The sequence below is a fragment of the Chiroxiphia lanceolata genome, chromosome 16, assembly GCF_009829145.1.
Source record: "Chiroxiphia lanceolata isolate bChiLan1 chromosome 16, bChiLan1.pri, whole genome shotgun sequence".
NCBI lineage: Eukaryota > Metazoa > Chordata > Aves > Passeriformes > Pipridae > Chiroxiphia > Chiroxiphia lanceolata.
The window spans coordinates 6,902,323-6,918,436 of NC_045652.1; the positions used below are offsets into that span (position 1 = coordinate 6,902,323).

At 41.1% G+C, this 16,114-nt stretch overlaps 1 long non-coding RNA gene across 1 annotated transcript; it reads right to left on the reverse strand.

Annotated features, from left to right (window-relative positions):
• Positions 1-914: 914 nt before the first annotated feature.
• LOC116794648 lies at positions 915-4,037 on the reverse strand. Its single transcript, XR_004359838.1, has 3 exons — positions 3,859-4,037; positions 2,673-2,826; positions 915-1,021 (listed from the first exon to the last, which is right to left on the reverse strand). It is a non-coding gene; the product is annotated as an uncharacterized LOC116794648 (long non-coding RNA).
• Between the last annotated feature and the right edge of the window lie 12,077 nt (positions 4,038-16,114).

A 16,114-nucleotide genomic window follows, 5' to 3' on the forward strand; every position in this document is an offset into this window, starting at 1 on the left:
GTAATGTCAAGCAGAAGAGCCCTACAAGAGGTTTTCAAATCCTTTAGCTAAATCTTGTTTTGGAGCTGCTCTTGCCACCAGCTCTACAGGTTCCTTTTCCAGGCACTGGTTACTTATTCCAGTGTTTTTGTTCTTGGCAAAGCTTTTCAGTTTTATGAGGAAAAATGGGAAAATAAGTAAAAATTTAACCACGGGGTAGCAAATCTGCAGTCTGATGGTTAAACACTTCCACTGTGTTACTCAGAAAAAGGGGAGTTTTAAGTGTTCTGGTTAAACAGCTTGAAATACTTGGTGGAACAGGAACAGATTTGTTCCCCAGCTTTGTTGCAGACTCAGAACCTGTTTGGAACTGACAGTACAGTGCCTTAGCTGTGCAAAAATCAAGCCCTACAGGTACCAGTTGTTCCAGTGCTGAAAATTATAATTATGGATCTTATGTCTAATGGGAGTGAAAACCTGTAAGGAAAAACCTGATGGAGTGGAGGAAGAGTCCAGCCTCTGCTGCAAACAGCTATCCTCCATTTCACTTAGTGGAAGATTGAAGAGGTAAAGCTGTGCATTCCCTGTGGACTATTGGGATTTAACTTCACGATACAGAAATACAAATATTCTCAAAAGTTCTAGTAGGGTCCTTTTCTTTGCCTCCCATGAGAGTCAGATTGAGGTTCTATTCCATTAGGGGAAGAATGGGATAGTCTTTCCCTTTCTTTCAGATCTTCCTTATATAATTTTTGCCCATGTTTTCATGCATGGGGTTATAATTATTAATGCTGATTTTTTTAAAGTATTCCTGACTAAATCTTGTATGTTGGTATGAATACAGTAAGTCATTTTTCTTAGAATTGTTATTCGCGGTCCAACAATTCCAGGCAACTGTCCTGGTACTCACATCACTTAGTTCAGGCTTCAAGGATGCCCCAGGAACTGCAGGAGGCAAACACTTCTCCCACTGGGACCTGAGACAGGTGGGGTCCCAGCTCCAACTGCAAAGGCTGTGGCTGTCCACACACAGAAAGGAAAACTGAAAATAGAAAGGAGACAGGAAAGGCTTCCAGTTAACCAGGACACACATGGAGAGTCTCACCCCAACTTCCTTTGAAGATTTGTCCAGTGTAGTTTATGAAACTTGTATAAGCAAGCAAGTTTCTTCTCAGATGCACATGATAGAATGGAAAAATTAAATTTTGAAATAAGTATTTTAGCCCTGCCTTATCAAAGATCTGTACCTGCTTTTCTTCCTTTTCCTTTTCACCCTATATCTTTGGACCTGTTGGCAAATTTTAGCTTTTTTGGGGCTAGACATCTCAAATGTACTTATTTTCTTTTTTTTTTTCCTTTCAATTTATTTTATTTTGTGAGATGGGAGATAGACCATGAGAATGCCACCCACTGAAAGCAATAATACAAAGTTGTTTAATTTTACATGAGAGAATATATATGAAGTGAAACACTGGAAATCAACCTGTATTATATCACTGCTCACAGACTTATTTCTAATACTTTGTCTGCTGTTGTAGGAGGATCAGTTGAACTTCTGGGGCAGCAGAGTTCATGACTTTTCAGATGATATTTGCATTCATTTAATTAAGTTATTTTGCAGTCAACCTCATGACTCTGGATTTCAGTGGTCAAACAGTTAATGGCATGTATGCTTAGGCACTGTTTAATTTATAATTTGGCTATGCAGTGGCAAGAAATAAGGGGTGCATGATCAGACTCTTTAATAATAAATATAATGGCTCTGACACATAATTATTATTAGAAATCAGATTAGGAAAAAAGTTTTGGTTGTTCCTGTTTCTGAAGTTAGAAGTAGAAATTGTTATGAAAAGTCTCTCAGTCCCTGAAATGTGTCTTAATAAGAGAAAATAAATCGTGACAGAGACCAACTTGGAGCCTCTCCCTGGGCATGGAAGCTGTATGAAAACAGTCTTTTTCTTCCCTCAACCACTTGAGCAGCAGAGTTAAATCAGCTCTGGCTGCCAGAGCTTCTGTTGCATGAGCAGCCCTGAGTGCCAACTGGCCCATGGAACCATCTGAGGGGGGTTGGAGGCTTTTTAAGCAATTATCATTTTGATCTGGACTATAAATGATCCAAATCCTTATAAATGTTCAGTATATATGTAAAATGCCGCGTGCTTTATTCAGGCAAGGTATTTTATAAAATTCTTGTGAAATATTTCATGTAGGAAACATTTCATTTAGGGTTTTGCCAAAGAAAGCAATTCCTGGTTGCAAATAGTACAACATGTACATGGCTGTTTTCAATGATTTATTTAGCTTTCAGGGTATTATATATCTGAATAGAATGGGAAGTTAAAGTTGGGTTTTTTTAATTTACTGGAGTCATCTTGAAAATCAGAAGCCAAAGATTGTGGCAAACACTAGGAAGACTTGAGTATTGAGTCCTGCGTGGTTGTTGAAGATCTGATGCACATCTGGGCATGTTTTGGACAATGTTTGCAGCTCCTCAGGGAGGTAGAATCATAAAGAGGGGGTGAATTGAACTTTTCACTGCATCCCTTCATTTGAAATATCCCAGAAGGTGTTTGTTCCAAATAAGTTTGTATAAAGAGCAATTACTCTAAAGAGAGAGTCCCATGTTTTTTAACATCAGTAAGGAAAAAATCATAAATCTGGGATAAATTGAAACAAAGAGTGCAGGTACTTACCCAGATAGTGGCATATTTCTCCTGCATTACTGAGCTGAAGTGTAAGGCAGAGGTGATTTACAGCTACAGAATCCCATTGCAAGTCAGAGACTTCACACAGAATGCAAATAAGAGAACTTTTTAGAACTTTTACATGTGAAAAAGTAACATGTGCCTGTTTGGATCAATTTGCTGTTTCTCTCCTTAAAATATTTTTCTTTCAACACCAGCCATTGTTTTGGTTTGACCCCAGAAAATCCTGTTCAATCCATGGTTGGGATCTAGAGTGGAAGTCACTTACTGCACTGATAGTTTCTAACGTGTCTAAACAGTGTTGTTGAAACACTTTACACTGGGCAGAAAAAAAAAACCCTCAAAAACTGGCACAATGGTATAATTATTGATGCATACAAACTAATTATCTGTGCAGAGTTTTCATCCAAGGACACTACTGAAGTGGTTGTTGCCAAAATGTTTGTTAAAATCAGTATTGAGGCAATTCTGCTGAAGTGTTTTTGTTTCCAGTGCTGTTTCCCTGTGCACACACTTCACAAAACACAGGGCAGTGGGTACATCTAAGAAGCCTGTGGAAAAAAATCTGGTCCTGGGCCTTCTCACTGAGTGTTTAGCTGAGATTTCCCAAGGAATCCAATGGAATTAGCACTCAGGATTTGTGTCTAAGGGGTAGCACAGTGCCTGATTCCTTTGACATATTTTCATGTGAGGAAAGTTTTCAGGTTTCTTTAATCCAGGTCTTCCTTAAGATTTATTCTGTAACTGTTCTGTGCCTGGAACTTGGTCTGCACTGCTGAGAGCAGCACTACAATGTAAGAAAGAGAGAGAAGTAGAATTAAACAAGCAAATTGCAGATGTATTGGGTAATAAGATCTACTGAATTCATACTCTTCTGATCTAAACAAGGCCATCTAATTTTCTAATTGCAAACCAGATTTTGGGGCAGGTAACTTTAAGTTGGGGAAAAAAATTTCTTATTTCAGGTTAAAAGCATCCATGTGGTACAGGGAGAGACATGAAAGAGCTTGTTGAATTTCCAGCTGTTGCTCTTTAAAATAAGGAGCTTCTCAAAGAACTGTTTTCTGCAAGTTCAAAGCAGAACATTTTACTTTCCAATTCTGTTTGCTAGAACTTGGATTTTCACCTTTGATTTCTTGTCTTAAAACTAAAAAATTAGATATATTTACAGTACCCCCTTTGTGAGTTGGAGGTGAGGAGTCAGGCTGGCCTCTGGGTGGCATTGCTGTCTCCAGGCTGTGGTGCAGCTGGAGCTGCTTTTCTCGCTCATCCTTCTCCTTTCAGTCCTACCACAGCAAGCCCAGAGTCCTTAATGAAACTTGAGTCTTGTGCTGCCTTTCCTGAAGGAAAAGAGATGTTTGGGTTGGAACAAGAGTCAGCTGTGAAACCATCCAGCTCTGTACTACCCTGTTATTTCCCAGTCCTGCTTCTCGGAGCAGCACAAGGGCAGTGTGGAGTCACACAGCCAGTGCTCTGGGGAAGATTCCAGGCAGGCTGCTCTGCACAGGCCTGTCCAGCCTTGACCAGACACCTCACTCTGCTCTCCTGTTTTCCCAATGCCTCCCACAGTTTTCTAGCCAGAGGGTGCATTTCCATGGCTTCCAGCCCACTGTACAAGTCACCCTTTTTCTTGCTGTCCAGGTTGAACAGGCTCAGATGTGGTGGGCTCCCCAAGTTGCAGTTGAGCACTGTGTGACTTGGGGGTGAAGGGTCCCTTGGCTCCCCTGAGCTGCAGCAGCTGCTGTGACATCAGTGATCAGCAGTGATGACCTGGCTGGGCAGTGGTTGCTTGTGCATAAGTGTCACAATTTTTCCTCCTCCACTAATCCTCCTACCTCCAGTAAACCATTTATTTGACAGTAGTGTAGTAGCACTTCATTTTTAGCCTGATATATTGCTAATAAGTGTATCAAAGTGTGTTGTTTAATCTAAGAACTGGGGAATAGTGTTAACTTAATGTGCAATTACTGTGTGGTGGTTAATAACATTTACATATTAAACATCAAAAAGTGATTTTGCCCGTAGCAAATAGAACTAATCTTAATCATTTTTGGGATGCTCTTGCAATGCAGTGACCCAGCTTTATTGCAGTGCTAGTGCCATTAACAACAAGATCTGGGTTCTGGAAGTTGGTAAGGTCTGTAAAACATTTATCACTTTCACATTTGAACTTTGTGTTGGCAGAAAATCTTATTTTATTCTGTCCATGTTTTCTGTGTGGTCCTGTGGATGGTGCTTGGGGCATCTCTCACAGGGTGCTTTGTTGCTCCCAAGTGCTGTAGTACCAGTGATTGTGGTACACTCCAAATGTCCTCTTTTATTCAACTCCTGCTACATCAGGCTTCCCAAAATGCTCACCTGGGGATGAAATGCCTGTGATAATTTTGGGACAGAGAAGGGCTCACTGACATGGTTGGCTCCATTGTTGCTGTCTCTAATGAAGCTGATGCCAATGGCTTGTAAAGAAATCAGCAGTGTTCGCTTCCAGGGATATTCCACGTTTTCCACCTGTCTGTGCTTATCAGTGGGCACAGATCCTGATCTCAGTGGCTAATTTCTTGTGGATTTGTGTGTTCTGGTCAAAAGCAATCCTATTTGCCTAATCCAAATGCCACTTAATTCCCCCCCCCCCGGCCCATCAATTGTTATGAGCCTATAGTATTCATTCCACCACTGATAATTAACTGCATGAAAGTTGACATAGCCTTGAATTTTAAAACAGATTTTCTAACATTTGTAAACAACAGTTAGCAGGAAAAAAGGTAAAATTGTATGTCATTCTGTTTTCTACCATACACAATTTGCAGTTCAAAGTGAATATATTGAAATGAACTCCCCTGCAGCTACTGTTTACAGTAGCCTTCAAAGAATGATGAAAGCTTTTAAATAATGTAGAATATTACATGACTTATTTTTCAAAACACATGCACTGAATGTTTCAGAGTGAAATGTCTGTGTTTCAGATTAGATGGATTGCAGACAGCTGCTGTGTTTGCTGAGTGCTACAGATGGAATGGAAAATAAGCGTAGGGAGAAGACTGAGAAAATGAAGGATTCTTAGGAGTGCCTTATGACTCAACAGCAGTAATTTAAAGGTGGATTAGATTATCTCAGGCATCATCTTGATAGCTAAGGAAATCTCACTCCCTCTTAAAGGCAAAACCAAATCTGGTCTCTGCTGTTTTATATGTGTATCTGCTCTAAGTTTTCTGGGAGAGAGATGTGCTGCTGCTTGTATTCTCTTCCCCAACTTCTACTTGTTACCTATTCTGCCTGTTGTTACCTATTACTTGCACTTCTTGTCTGTGCTGTTCTCTCCAGGAAACCCTTCGGTGTTGTTGTCATTGAAGTTATTACAGAGTTTAAGATGCAGATGGACATTTCTCCATTAGATCATACTTGAGTCTTTTTAGCCTGGAATTCTTTCTCTTGATACATTTGTAATGAATTTAGTGCTGCTCATGTGCATGTATCTTGACTAGGTGCAAGATAAGTACTGAGAAGACTGACTTGACTTCACACTGGCTAATCAGCCACATATCTACCCACCTTTTTCTTTTTTGCATTTTAAACTAATCCTTAGGCTGTCAAAAGTGCATAGCTTACACTGTGAAAGACTGCTTAAATTTAACAGAAAGTATATCTACACAGACCACAAGAATTACTGCTTGTAAAAGTGTGGTAAAAGATGCAAACAGAAATATAACTGTGTATTTATGGGATAATTAGGATAATTTTTTATTTGACCTCACCTCAGCCAGTAAATGAGTTATGCCCTGAGCAGAAAGATACCTCACATCTTTTCAAGTTGAAATTCCCTTGTGGATTTTGTGAACTCACTGGTTTTACACTCTTTTTTGGTTTGTTTGTGCTGCTAGCATGTTATAAATAACCTCTTTGACTGATCACACAGGTTGAGACCTACCAGTTCTAGAAACTGTGCTGCGTCTGCAAACAGCAGAGCACGAGAGTTATTTCCCAAGAGGAGTAGGGTTGAGGTGTAGCCCTGTTTCTGCCTTCCCATCCAAAAAAAGCTTACAAGAGACAAAATCATTCCTATCATAAGAATTATAATCTGCAATAACCTGCTGCAGTAGCAAGAGCGTTGCTGATAATTGATGACCATTGGTGCAAGAAGAGGAAAGCTTTCTTCTCGAGGAAAAACCACTACTGTGGGAGCTTTGAGGTGTCTAAGAAAAAAATGATATTTGTGTTAGAAATAGCAAATAACAGAGAGGCATTCTATAAACATAAAGGTGGAGGTTTTTTGTTGGTTTGTTGATTTGTTGAGGCTTTTTGGGCATTTGCACCATCCATATGAGCTCTTGCTGGTTGTTCCTGACTCTGTACCTTCTGATGGCTTCTGATCTTCAGTGTTTTCCTGCTGCTTTTTCCTTTTGTTTTTCATGTTATGGTGGCTCTTTGAATTCAGAACCTTGTTCAAAGCCTTGTGTTAAACTGAATTGGAAGGTGTCTGCAGCTCTATCTGTATCCAGTAACCCTCACAATCTGATATAAAGCAAGCTTCTATTACAAATGGCTCAGTGCCAGTAGAGAGAGCAAGAGCCCATCGGACAAGATTTTCCTTCTTTGTAGGAGTTTAGTTGCTTCTTGGCAAAAATCAGGTGGGTGACAGAAATGAGGTAATGCCCTGGGTGGCACTTGCACATCATCTGGTTCCAACTCCCCTCTCCTTGGGCAGGGACACCTTCCACACCTTTCACTTGCTCAGAACCCCATCCAACACTTCCAGGGGTGGGGCATCCACAGCTTCTATGGGCAACCTGTGCCTCACCAACCTCCCAGGAAAAAATTTCCTCCTGAGGAATACTTTATTATATGATGTATATCACATATATGTATATCAGTATAAATTTTTAATTTCTTTTAATAAAAATTAGTTGTTCAAAACCAGTGACTGGCTAATATTCTCTAGACTCAGAATTGAAATTGGGTAGATAACTTTTTCCTCCCTCAAGAGTGAAACTACAGTAAATATGAGTTATTCCATCGCTATATTATTTATGGCACCTTCATAAATGCCGTGTTTTGCAGAAGCAGAGTAAAAGAAATGAATCTTTAGTATTTGTATCACAGTGAGAGTTAATGAGAGGCAAAGAAATGTAGTTTCTTGCAATAGGAGGCAACATTATTAAAATCTTTCCCCTAATTGGGTGGAAAGAAGTATTCTTAATATGCAGAAAACACCTATTTTTCATAACACATGTTACAGTAGCTGGAAACAACATTCCTCTGTAATATTCTTCTAAAAATTCGGTTGGGGTTTAGAAATATGCTTCCCAGCAGGGTAAAATAGCCTACGTGGAACTCTATTCTGCAGTGCTTTGGTTGTTTCCTTATTCCTTAATGTCAGTAGTTTGAAGGAAAAAATAAGAATAATGGCATGGAAGCCTTGGGGCACATGGCTGCTAATCTGGTGAAATGAAGATGAGGAAAAGGTTTTTTTCAGCTATGAATTATTTTGCTTCTGTTCCTAGCAGACCGATATTTAAAACCAAAGCCCCCTGCTTGTTTATTATGTGAAACTGGTCCTCATGAGTGTCTTTCTGTCTCTCTTGCAACTGTATTCCTTACTGTGAGTGAGCTGTTTGGCTGTGCCTTAACAGCCTGGCTCTGTGCCAGTGGCTGCTCTGCCCAGCTTTGCCTCCCAACGTCCCACCAGCCCTCTGGGATACCCTGGACACTGGGATCCCTTGTGGCATTGTGCTGCCTTAGGTGAGGGGTCAAAGTCTGAACAGCTTTTTGGACATACCCTGAGTATAAACTTGACCATTTGACAAAAAATGTGTTCATGTACTTAGGATTTTAGAATTTAGGTTGGCACGTATTGTCTTACGTGGCCATGGATAAAATTCCTTTTCCCTCGAAGATTCAGTTGTGGCTTTCTAGACTAGGATAACAGTGTTGTACTAATTTGAGAAATATTCTGCAGAAACTTATTCTAAAGATATTAAAAACAAGAACAGTGAGATCCTTCATGTGTCCCCTCTTGGGCTGTAGGTTTTGTTACCACAAGGCAGGGACATAAGGCATCATCCCTTGTCCAAGAAACAAACCAACAAAGGAATTAACAGAACTGCCCAGGGAAAAGGCGTGCACTGTTTGGCTCCTGCAGTACAGTCACCTTTAAAAATAAATCTAGTTTTTTAACAAAAAGACTCCAAAAGTAACATTTTTTATTGTAGTATTTATATTATTAGGTACACCCATATCCATATATATATTCACATCTTGATGGTCTGTGTAAATAAAGTCAAGATTATCCATGTTTATGCTTTTAGGTTTTGATGGACTTCATTAATCAAGCAAATGATATGAAGGGAATGTGCATTCCTCTGAGGCTGCAGGTCTGTTTGATTGCTTCTTTTGGTAAAAAAGCAAATACTGACAGGCATTTTTTCTGTTATACAGTGTGGTGTACCTGTGATTTAAGAAGTGTAATCCATCATTTTCAACTGTTCTACTGGCATACATAAGTAGTGGGGGAAACACATCCTGGGGAGTGAAAAATTGAGTCATACAAAATAGGTTTGTGTTTAATATCAATGAAATGTTTTCCTTCCAAAGCGGAAGGAAACTTTCAGCCAAGAAAACTTAAATGCAAGTCTATTTAATTTGGTAATACCTATTGATTTGTGTACTATGATAAAGCTTTAAGCTGAACAATTACACTATATTTCATGTTGTTCTGAGTTATTTTATAGATAACTATGCCAAGTGTGCAAAAAGCTTTTTATTATTTGCATAATTATTCTGGTCCTCTGCTTTAACTGCTCTTTACATATGTGAGTCTCAGATGCAAGATGCTTTATGGTTACAAAGGGTATTTCTTGGCAATGCTGTGGAGTCAGTGGTAGGGCAGCTGAAAGCTCTGTATGCTGTAAGAGGATGTTTTGGAGTTGGGTGCTAAAGCAGTGCAAGGAAATATGTTCTGAGGTGCAACAAGGCCAAGTGCCAGGTCCTACACTTTGGCCACAACAACCCCACACAGTGCTACAGTGTGGGGGAAGAGTGGTTGGAAAGGAACCCGGCAGAGAAGGACCTCGGGGTGCTGGTCCAGCGTGGCTGAACATGAGCCAGGTGTGCCCAGGTGGCCAAGAAGGCCAATGGCATCTCTGCCTGTGGCAGCAGGACCGGGGCAGGGTTATCCCCCTGTACCGGGTACTGCTGAGGCCGCACCTCGAGTGCTGTGTCCAGTTCTGGGCCCCTCAGCTCAGGAAGGACATTGAGGGGCTGGAGAGGATCCAGAGAAGTGCAATGGATGTGGGGTGGGGTGTGGAGCACAGGTGTGATGAGGGGCGGCTGAGGGAGCTGGGGCTGTTTGCCCTGGAGGAGGCTCAGGGGGGCCCTCATTGCTCTCTACCATCACCTGAAAGGAGACTGTAACCAGGTGGAGGTCGGGCTCTGCTCCCAGGGAACCCGTGACAGCATGAGAGGATGTGGTCTTAAGCTGCACTAGGGGCAGTTTAGGTTGGACATGAGGAGGAAATTCTTCACAGAAAGGGTTGTTAAACTTTGGAACGGGCTGCCCAGGGAGGTGGGGGAGTCACTGTCCCTGGAGGTGTTTAAGGGAGGATGGGATGTGGCACTTGGTGCCGTGCTCTTGTTGACATGGTGGTGTTGGGTCACAGTTGGACTCGATGATCTCAGAGGTCTTTTCCAACCTGATTGATTCTGTGATTCTGTGAAAGGTGCAGAAATCAGTAGGGTAGAATTGATGCAAACAAAGTAATTGGAGAATATGATAATATTTTCATCTGAAATGGCACAAGTTTTTTGAAGTGATTCCTTTATGTACTTCTGAATGTTTTTACATGCTTTTCATTAGCTGGTAAAAAAAAGTAGTAGCTATTGCTGTAGAGCTGTGTCCTTCCTCTTGTTCAGAGAAGCTTTTTGTGCTTGTTCTCAGAATAACCAACTAGGAGTATAGATTTTCATAGTGGAATGGGAAGAAATTGTTCTGTGTTTTTCAATATCAGGCCCATGATAATTTCTCTTTAAGTCACTTTTTCTTTTCAAAAAATATGAGGAAGTTTGGGGGAGGTCTGCAGGCAACTTCTTGACTGAATCAGGCTATCCTTGTTCTTTCCTATTTTAGTCAGGAGCTCTTGTATTCTACCTATTTGAAAACAATTATTTCCATCATGATGTAAATGGGAAACATGTATGTGTTTATATGAGGCTTTATTTTATAAAAAGATTAAAAATAGATAACAAACCCCAAAAACCACCAAACCACAAAAAGCCAAAATTGCCACAAAACAAAAACCGGAACCTGAACCTGTCCTAAATAGTTATTCAGTGTGTCTGCATTGTCTTCTGTAATTTCAATTACACTATCCCAGGGATGACTATGAAACTTCTGCCAGCTCAGAAGTTTCTTTATTCAGTTCACTCTGTCAAACAATAGTAGAAATTATGTCTTGATAATTTCTTTTGTATTTCCTGATACAAAAGGGTATCATGAATAAACATCCCTGTGCGTAGTTGAATTAAATGTTTAATGTATTTATAAATATATCAGGAAAACATAAATTATATAAGGAAAATGTGGTGACTGGGACTGAAAAGTGCAGTATGTTTTAATGGGAACTGAATTGCCATCAAAGTATATTTTTAATCTGAGGTCAACTGAGCCTAAAGATGTCTTCATTGAGCAACTGATGTGTTTTTTCCCAGATTTGAACCTCCTCAAGAGGAGGTGTAATACTATGTGTACACACCCACACACCATCTTTTTGCTTTACTGAGTGTTTCCTGAATTAAATCTGGGCAAATTGAACCCTGGAGGAGAAACTCTTTATCTGTTCCACAGTTCATTCTTCTCCCACTGTCTTCGTCCAGAATGAGATATTTTCATTTAGTGTTTCTTAAAGTGAAGAACAGAATTCCCCCACAGGACTGTGTTGTGAGGGACTTGCAGAGTGGGAGACCAGCTCAGAAGAGGAGACTGAGGAGAGCAATAGTCCTTGAGAAGTGTCAGCAAGGGCAGAAAGCAGGAGGGCCTGCAGGAAGCCACAGTGCTGCTTCTTGCTGGGACTTCTGGGCTGGAGGCTGATGTAAGGAAAAGGTGGGATACAGCTCCTGGTGCTCATGTGCTCTCTCTGCTGCTCCTCCTCATGCAATCCATGAGCCTGAAGGTTGTCTTTGGCACTCTTCTGACACAGCCACCTCCTCCCAGTGCCTCCCTCAGGCAGGAAAAAGGTGGCAATATGTCTCTGTACTCATCAGCATGCCCATCTGCTGGGCTTGGTGCAGTTGTCCAGGAAACAACTCCAAAAATCATCAGCATATGAACCCCTGAAACCTGCTTGCAGTGCCTTGCAGAAGTGGGGAGGCACCATGATGGGTGTTTAACTTTGCTGTTGGAGCAATCACTCCATCCTTAGACTAAAGCAGATCCCAGAATGATCAGGAAAGATGTGTGATACTCTGCTAATGCTTTATTTGCTGAATGAGGCATGATCTCAAAGTGTTTTGTGCCTCATCTACCACTAAGTGCACTTCCAAGTGCTTTTAAAGGATTGTCGCTCTCATTCATCCAGCAGAATGACCCTGAAAATTGATTTCATTATCTAGGCAAGTTGTTACTGTGTCTTGGTCTGAATTAACTGCAACTCTGGAACTCATAATGTGTTCTTAATTTGAAATAATGTTTTCACCTTGTGGTTGCTGAAGCCAATCAAATGAGAAACAGGAAACCTGCAGAAATTGCCAGGTTGTTTTCAGCACTTCTCTGTAAGTGTTCAGTTCCATTCATACCAAAGTTGTGTTATATTCTTTCCTCTGGGTTTGCCCCATCACACTTAAAATCAAAATAACAAGGTGAACAGACAGTGCTGTAATTTAGCCTTGTATGGAATTGTATGAAATGTCCCTATGTGTATCACTGAACAGCTGGACATCCAGACTTTCTTGATCCTGGATAACATCCCTAATTAGTTGCTCTATTAGTGGTATGTTGTGGGGATTTTGAGAAGTTCTTACCACAGTCCTGTATTGGATCCCAAAAAAGTTCTTGGATACTGAACAGGATCTGGTATGGCTTTTTTGAGGCCTATACAGCCTGTTCAGGGAAAAACTCTTTGGATCCAGGAGAATCTAGATCAAGTTATGTTGTACACTAAGGTTACGCAAAACAAAATTGATAAAAGATCAAAAAATTAGAAATTCTTTAACACAGACTCCCAGGCAGAGTCTTACATGTCCTGGTGTCTCATTTCTTACAATGTGACTATCGCCCAATGGAAATTATTATTTTATTGCAATCTTATCAGTTGACTTTTTCAATTCTGAATTATCAAGATTCCTGATGACAGCCTTGGATCTACAGTGCTTGTCATTTTCTAATCTGGATAAGGTTTTATCTATTCTTTAGCAGATTCCTATCTTTAACCTTCAGTGATCTCTAAGGGGAGTCCTTTGATTCAAAGCTTTGTTTGGATGTCTCAAAGTGGCACCAAGATTCTTGCATTTACCTAATGAGTTTCTCTGGAACACTGTACAGTCCCTCTCCTGTAACCTTTCACTGCCAGTGCCTGCTAAACCTTTTTGATTTTCATGGTAATTGCTTCTTATTTTTTATAGCAATTAATAAACTAACACATCAGGGAAGGGAAGTGGGAGTGAAAGTCACTGTTCTGTGACATCAGCAAAGGGGCAGCATTCTCAGTTCTCCATCTAATGTGATATATTTTTAATAGTTCTAGTTAAATTATGATCAGGTTGAAAGAGGAGTTCAGCTCTTCAGTGTTACCAGGGTCATCCCTATGTGCACCAGGCAGACAAGTGCATTTCAATAATGTGTGAACAGAGCCCTGTGTTATGATGAAAAGGATTGGTTTTTGTGTCAGATAACTAGGGCCATGTAAAATAGATATTATTATTAAATATATAAATGTCTTCCATTATTTGAGTTTTCCCAGTCTGCTGTTAACATCTGTGAAGTTTTGTTATTAAAAAGGTGGGTTAGACCGGACAATTTCCGGAGGAAGCTTTCAACCTGAAAGGTACTAAGTTTCTATGAAAGCAGACACTAATACTGCTGAAAATCTTGCTTGCAGTTTGATTTTTGAGTTCAGTAGTACCAAATAGAGAGACTACAGTCACACAAGGCTGCTGGCAGTCAATCATCAGTATGCAGGACTGTGGTGTGGAGTGAGAAGTGGAGCACTCACTAGCATGAGCTGTGTGTACAATAACTGTTATAAACCAGCCCATCAATACTCTAAAGATTGGCTGCAATAAAGTGTCAGTGCAATTATCTGGTTGTGACCCACTTGAGCACCCTGCAGGAAGATCTGCATTAAATACTCCTCATTAACTAGAATGCAGATCATGATCCAATTCACTTTTTCTTAGAGAGTTAGGATTGGAAATGGCTTGGTTTGCAATTGAATTGCAGCAGCCATTCAATACGGGTAGAGGTTCATTAGTACTTTGCTAATTGGCATCAGTAAGTTTAAGGATCAAGGAGACACTAGAAAGTAATGTGTCTGAACTAGTTTCCTGACCTCATTCCTGTTGCTAGATAACATTAGGCTCTGCAAATGTTGGCACCATACTGAATAGTATATAACCACTAGCTGTTAATTGCCAGTGGAGAAATGAGAGAGGTAGTGAACTTTGAATATCTTCAGCCTCACACTCAGAAGTCAAATTCTCTTGCCAGGAAAGGCAGTCTGATGAGTCTCTGCACAACCATTAAGCAAAAAGAATTGATCAAAGGTATTAAACAAGGTTTCTTAGGGACTTGTTGCACCACTGGCAATCACAGCTGATAATACCTCTTCCTGTTCAGCCCTGAACGCTGGCTGTATTCATGAATGCATTTATTTTTTAAGAGAAAGCTGTCAAATACTTAAGGTAGTTAGTTTTCTCTAGTGATGCTTGTGTTTAAAAAAATCTCGATTTCTCAGTTGGCCATTAAATCACACTGAAAATCCGTATGCTTTAAGTATATTTGGGGGTCCCTGAAAGCCTTGGGGCTGGGCTGGGTGACCTGTTTGCCCGGGGAGGGCAGGCAGTGCCTGCCAGTGGCACAGCACGGTCCTGGCTGCCTCCCTGCCAGGGGTGGGTGTGGAGGCTGCCACCAGGCAGGGTGTGGGCTGCCAGGCAGGCAATCCCCTCTCTCTGCACACCCTGTCAGCTCTTGTCTCATTTAAAGTGGATTCTTGGCTCCTCCCCTGCTATCTAAAGAGGATTTGTTCATTGCATGGAATAACGTGGGTTTGAAAGAATTAAGTCCAGCCCCTGCTTAAAGCAGAGCAGGATGAAATTTAAAATGAGATTTGGTTGCTCAGGGTCTTGCTCAGTGGAGACTGAAAGTCTCAAAAAGCTCTTCTGAGCCTGAGGGAGGCACGTGGGGAAGAACGAGCTCGTACACAGAGAGGGGGGCTTACCATAAGCTGCCTCTGCCAAAAGTTTCATCCAGTCAAGTGCTCGCTTTTGAAATCCTTGGGGAAGAGAAGTGCTGGGAATGAGCTGTGGTGCACTCTAGTGGTTCCAGAAGCTGTGCACAGTGCTGTGCAGTGTCACTGCTGGGGCTGAGGGTCATGAAGGTGACCAAGAACTGAACTGTGGTCCAACCGGGAGTGTGTGTGGGTGACTAGAGAGTTTAACGATCCAGTGACCCAGTGAAAGGCAACCTGGAATGCAGGGGCAAAATATTCCTCGAGGAAAGGAATACAGATCCTAGGAGGCCATAGCAAAAAAATTAAAGTAGTAGGAAAACAACTGACTTCTTCCTTATTCAGTATGGAATTGCCCTGGTTGTTTTAAAATCGTCAGTTCGTAACAGGGAATATTCACCCCTAAGTCTTTACGCTGTATTCCTAGGCCACAGGATTTTGCAAGGAAAACATTCCTGTGAAAAATAGAAGACAGGAGACAGAGCCTTGAATAGCAGCACTGGTTGATTTGGCCAACTCCTGGCTCTGCAGGTTGAAGCTGTTTCTCAGGACGTTGCCTGTCAGAGGTGGTGACCCACTTGGCTCTGCTGCTGCTGTGTGAGCAGCTCTCCTGACAGGAATAGCTCTTGCATTGGGGGCTGCCTGGAAGAGAGGACTCATTGATGCAAGTCCATGTAACTCCTGGTGGAGTGACACACACCTCCTTTGAACACGTGGGAAGGTAAAGGACAGCTGGTGCTGCTGCCATAATCCATGTGAAATGGAGGACAAGGAGAGAGGGGGAAACTTGTTCGCAGGCTTCTGTTTTCTCCAAACATCTGCTCTGTTGCTTAGTGGTAAAGCTGGCTTTTGCATTGTTGAACACATAAGGAAAAGATGGCACTGTTTAAATTGAATCTAAAGTAAATCAAATATATATATTTAAAAACATAAGCAACTGAATCTTGCATCAGAAACAGGTGTCAGTGAGGGCTGTTTATTCCTGTGGTCATAGTTTAG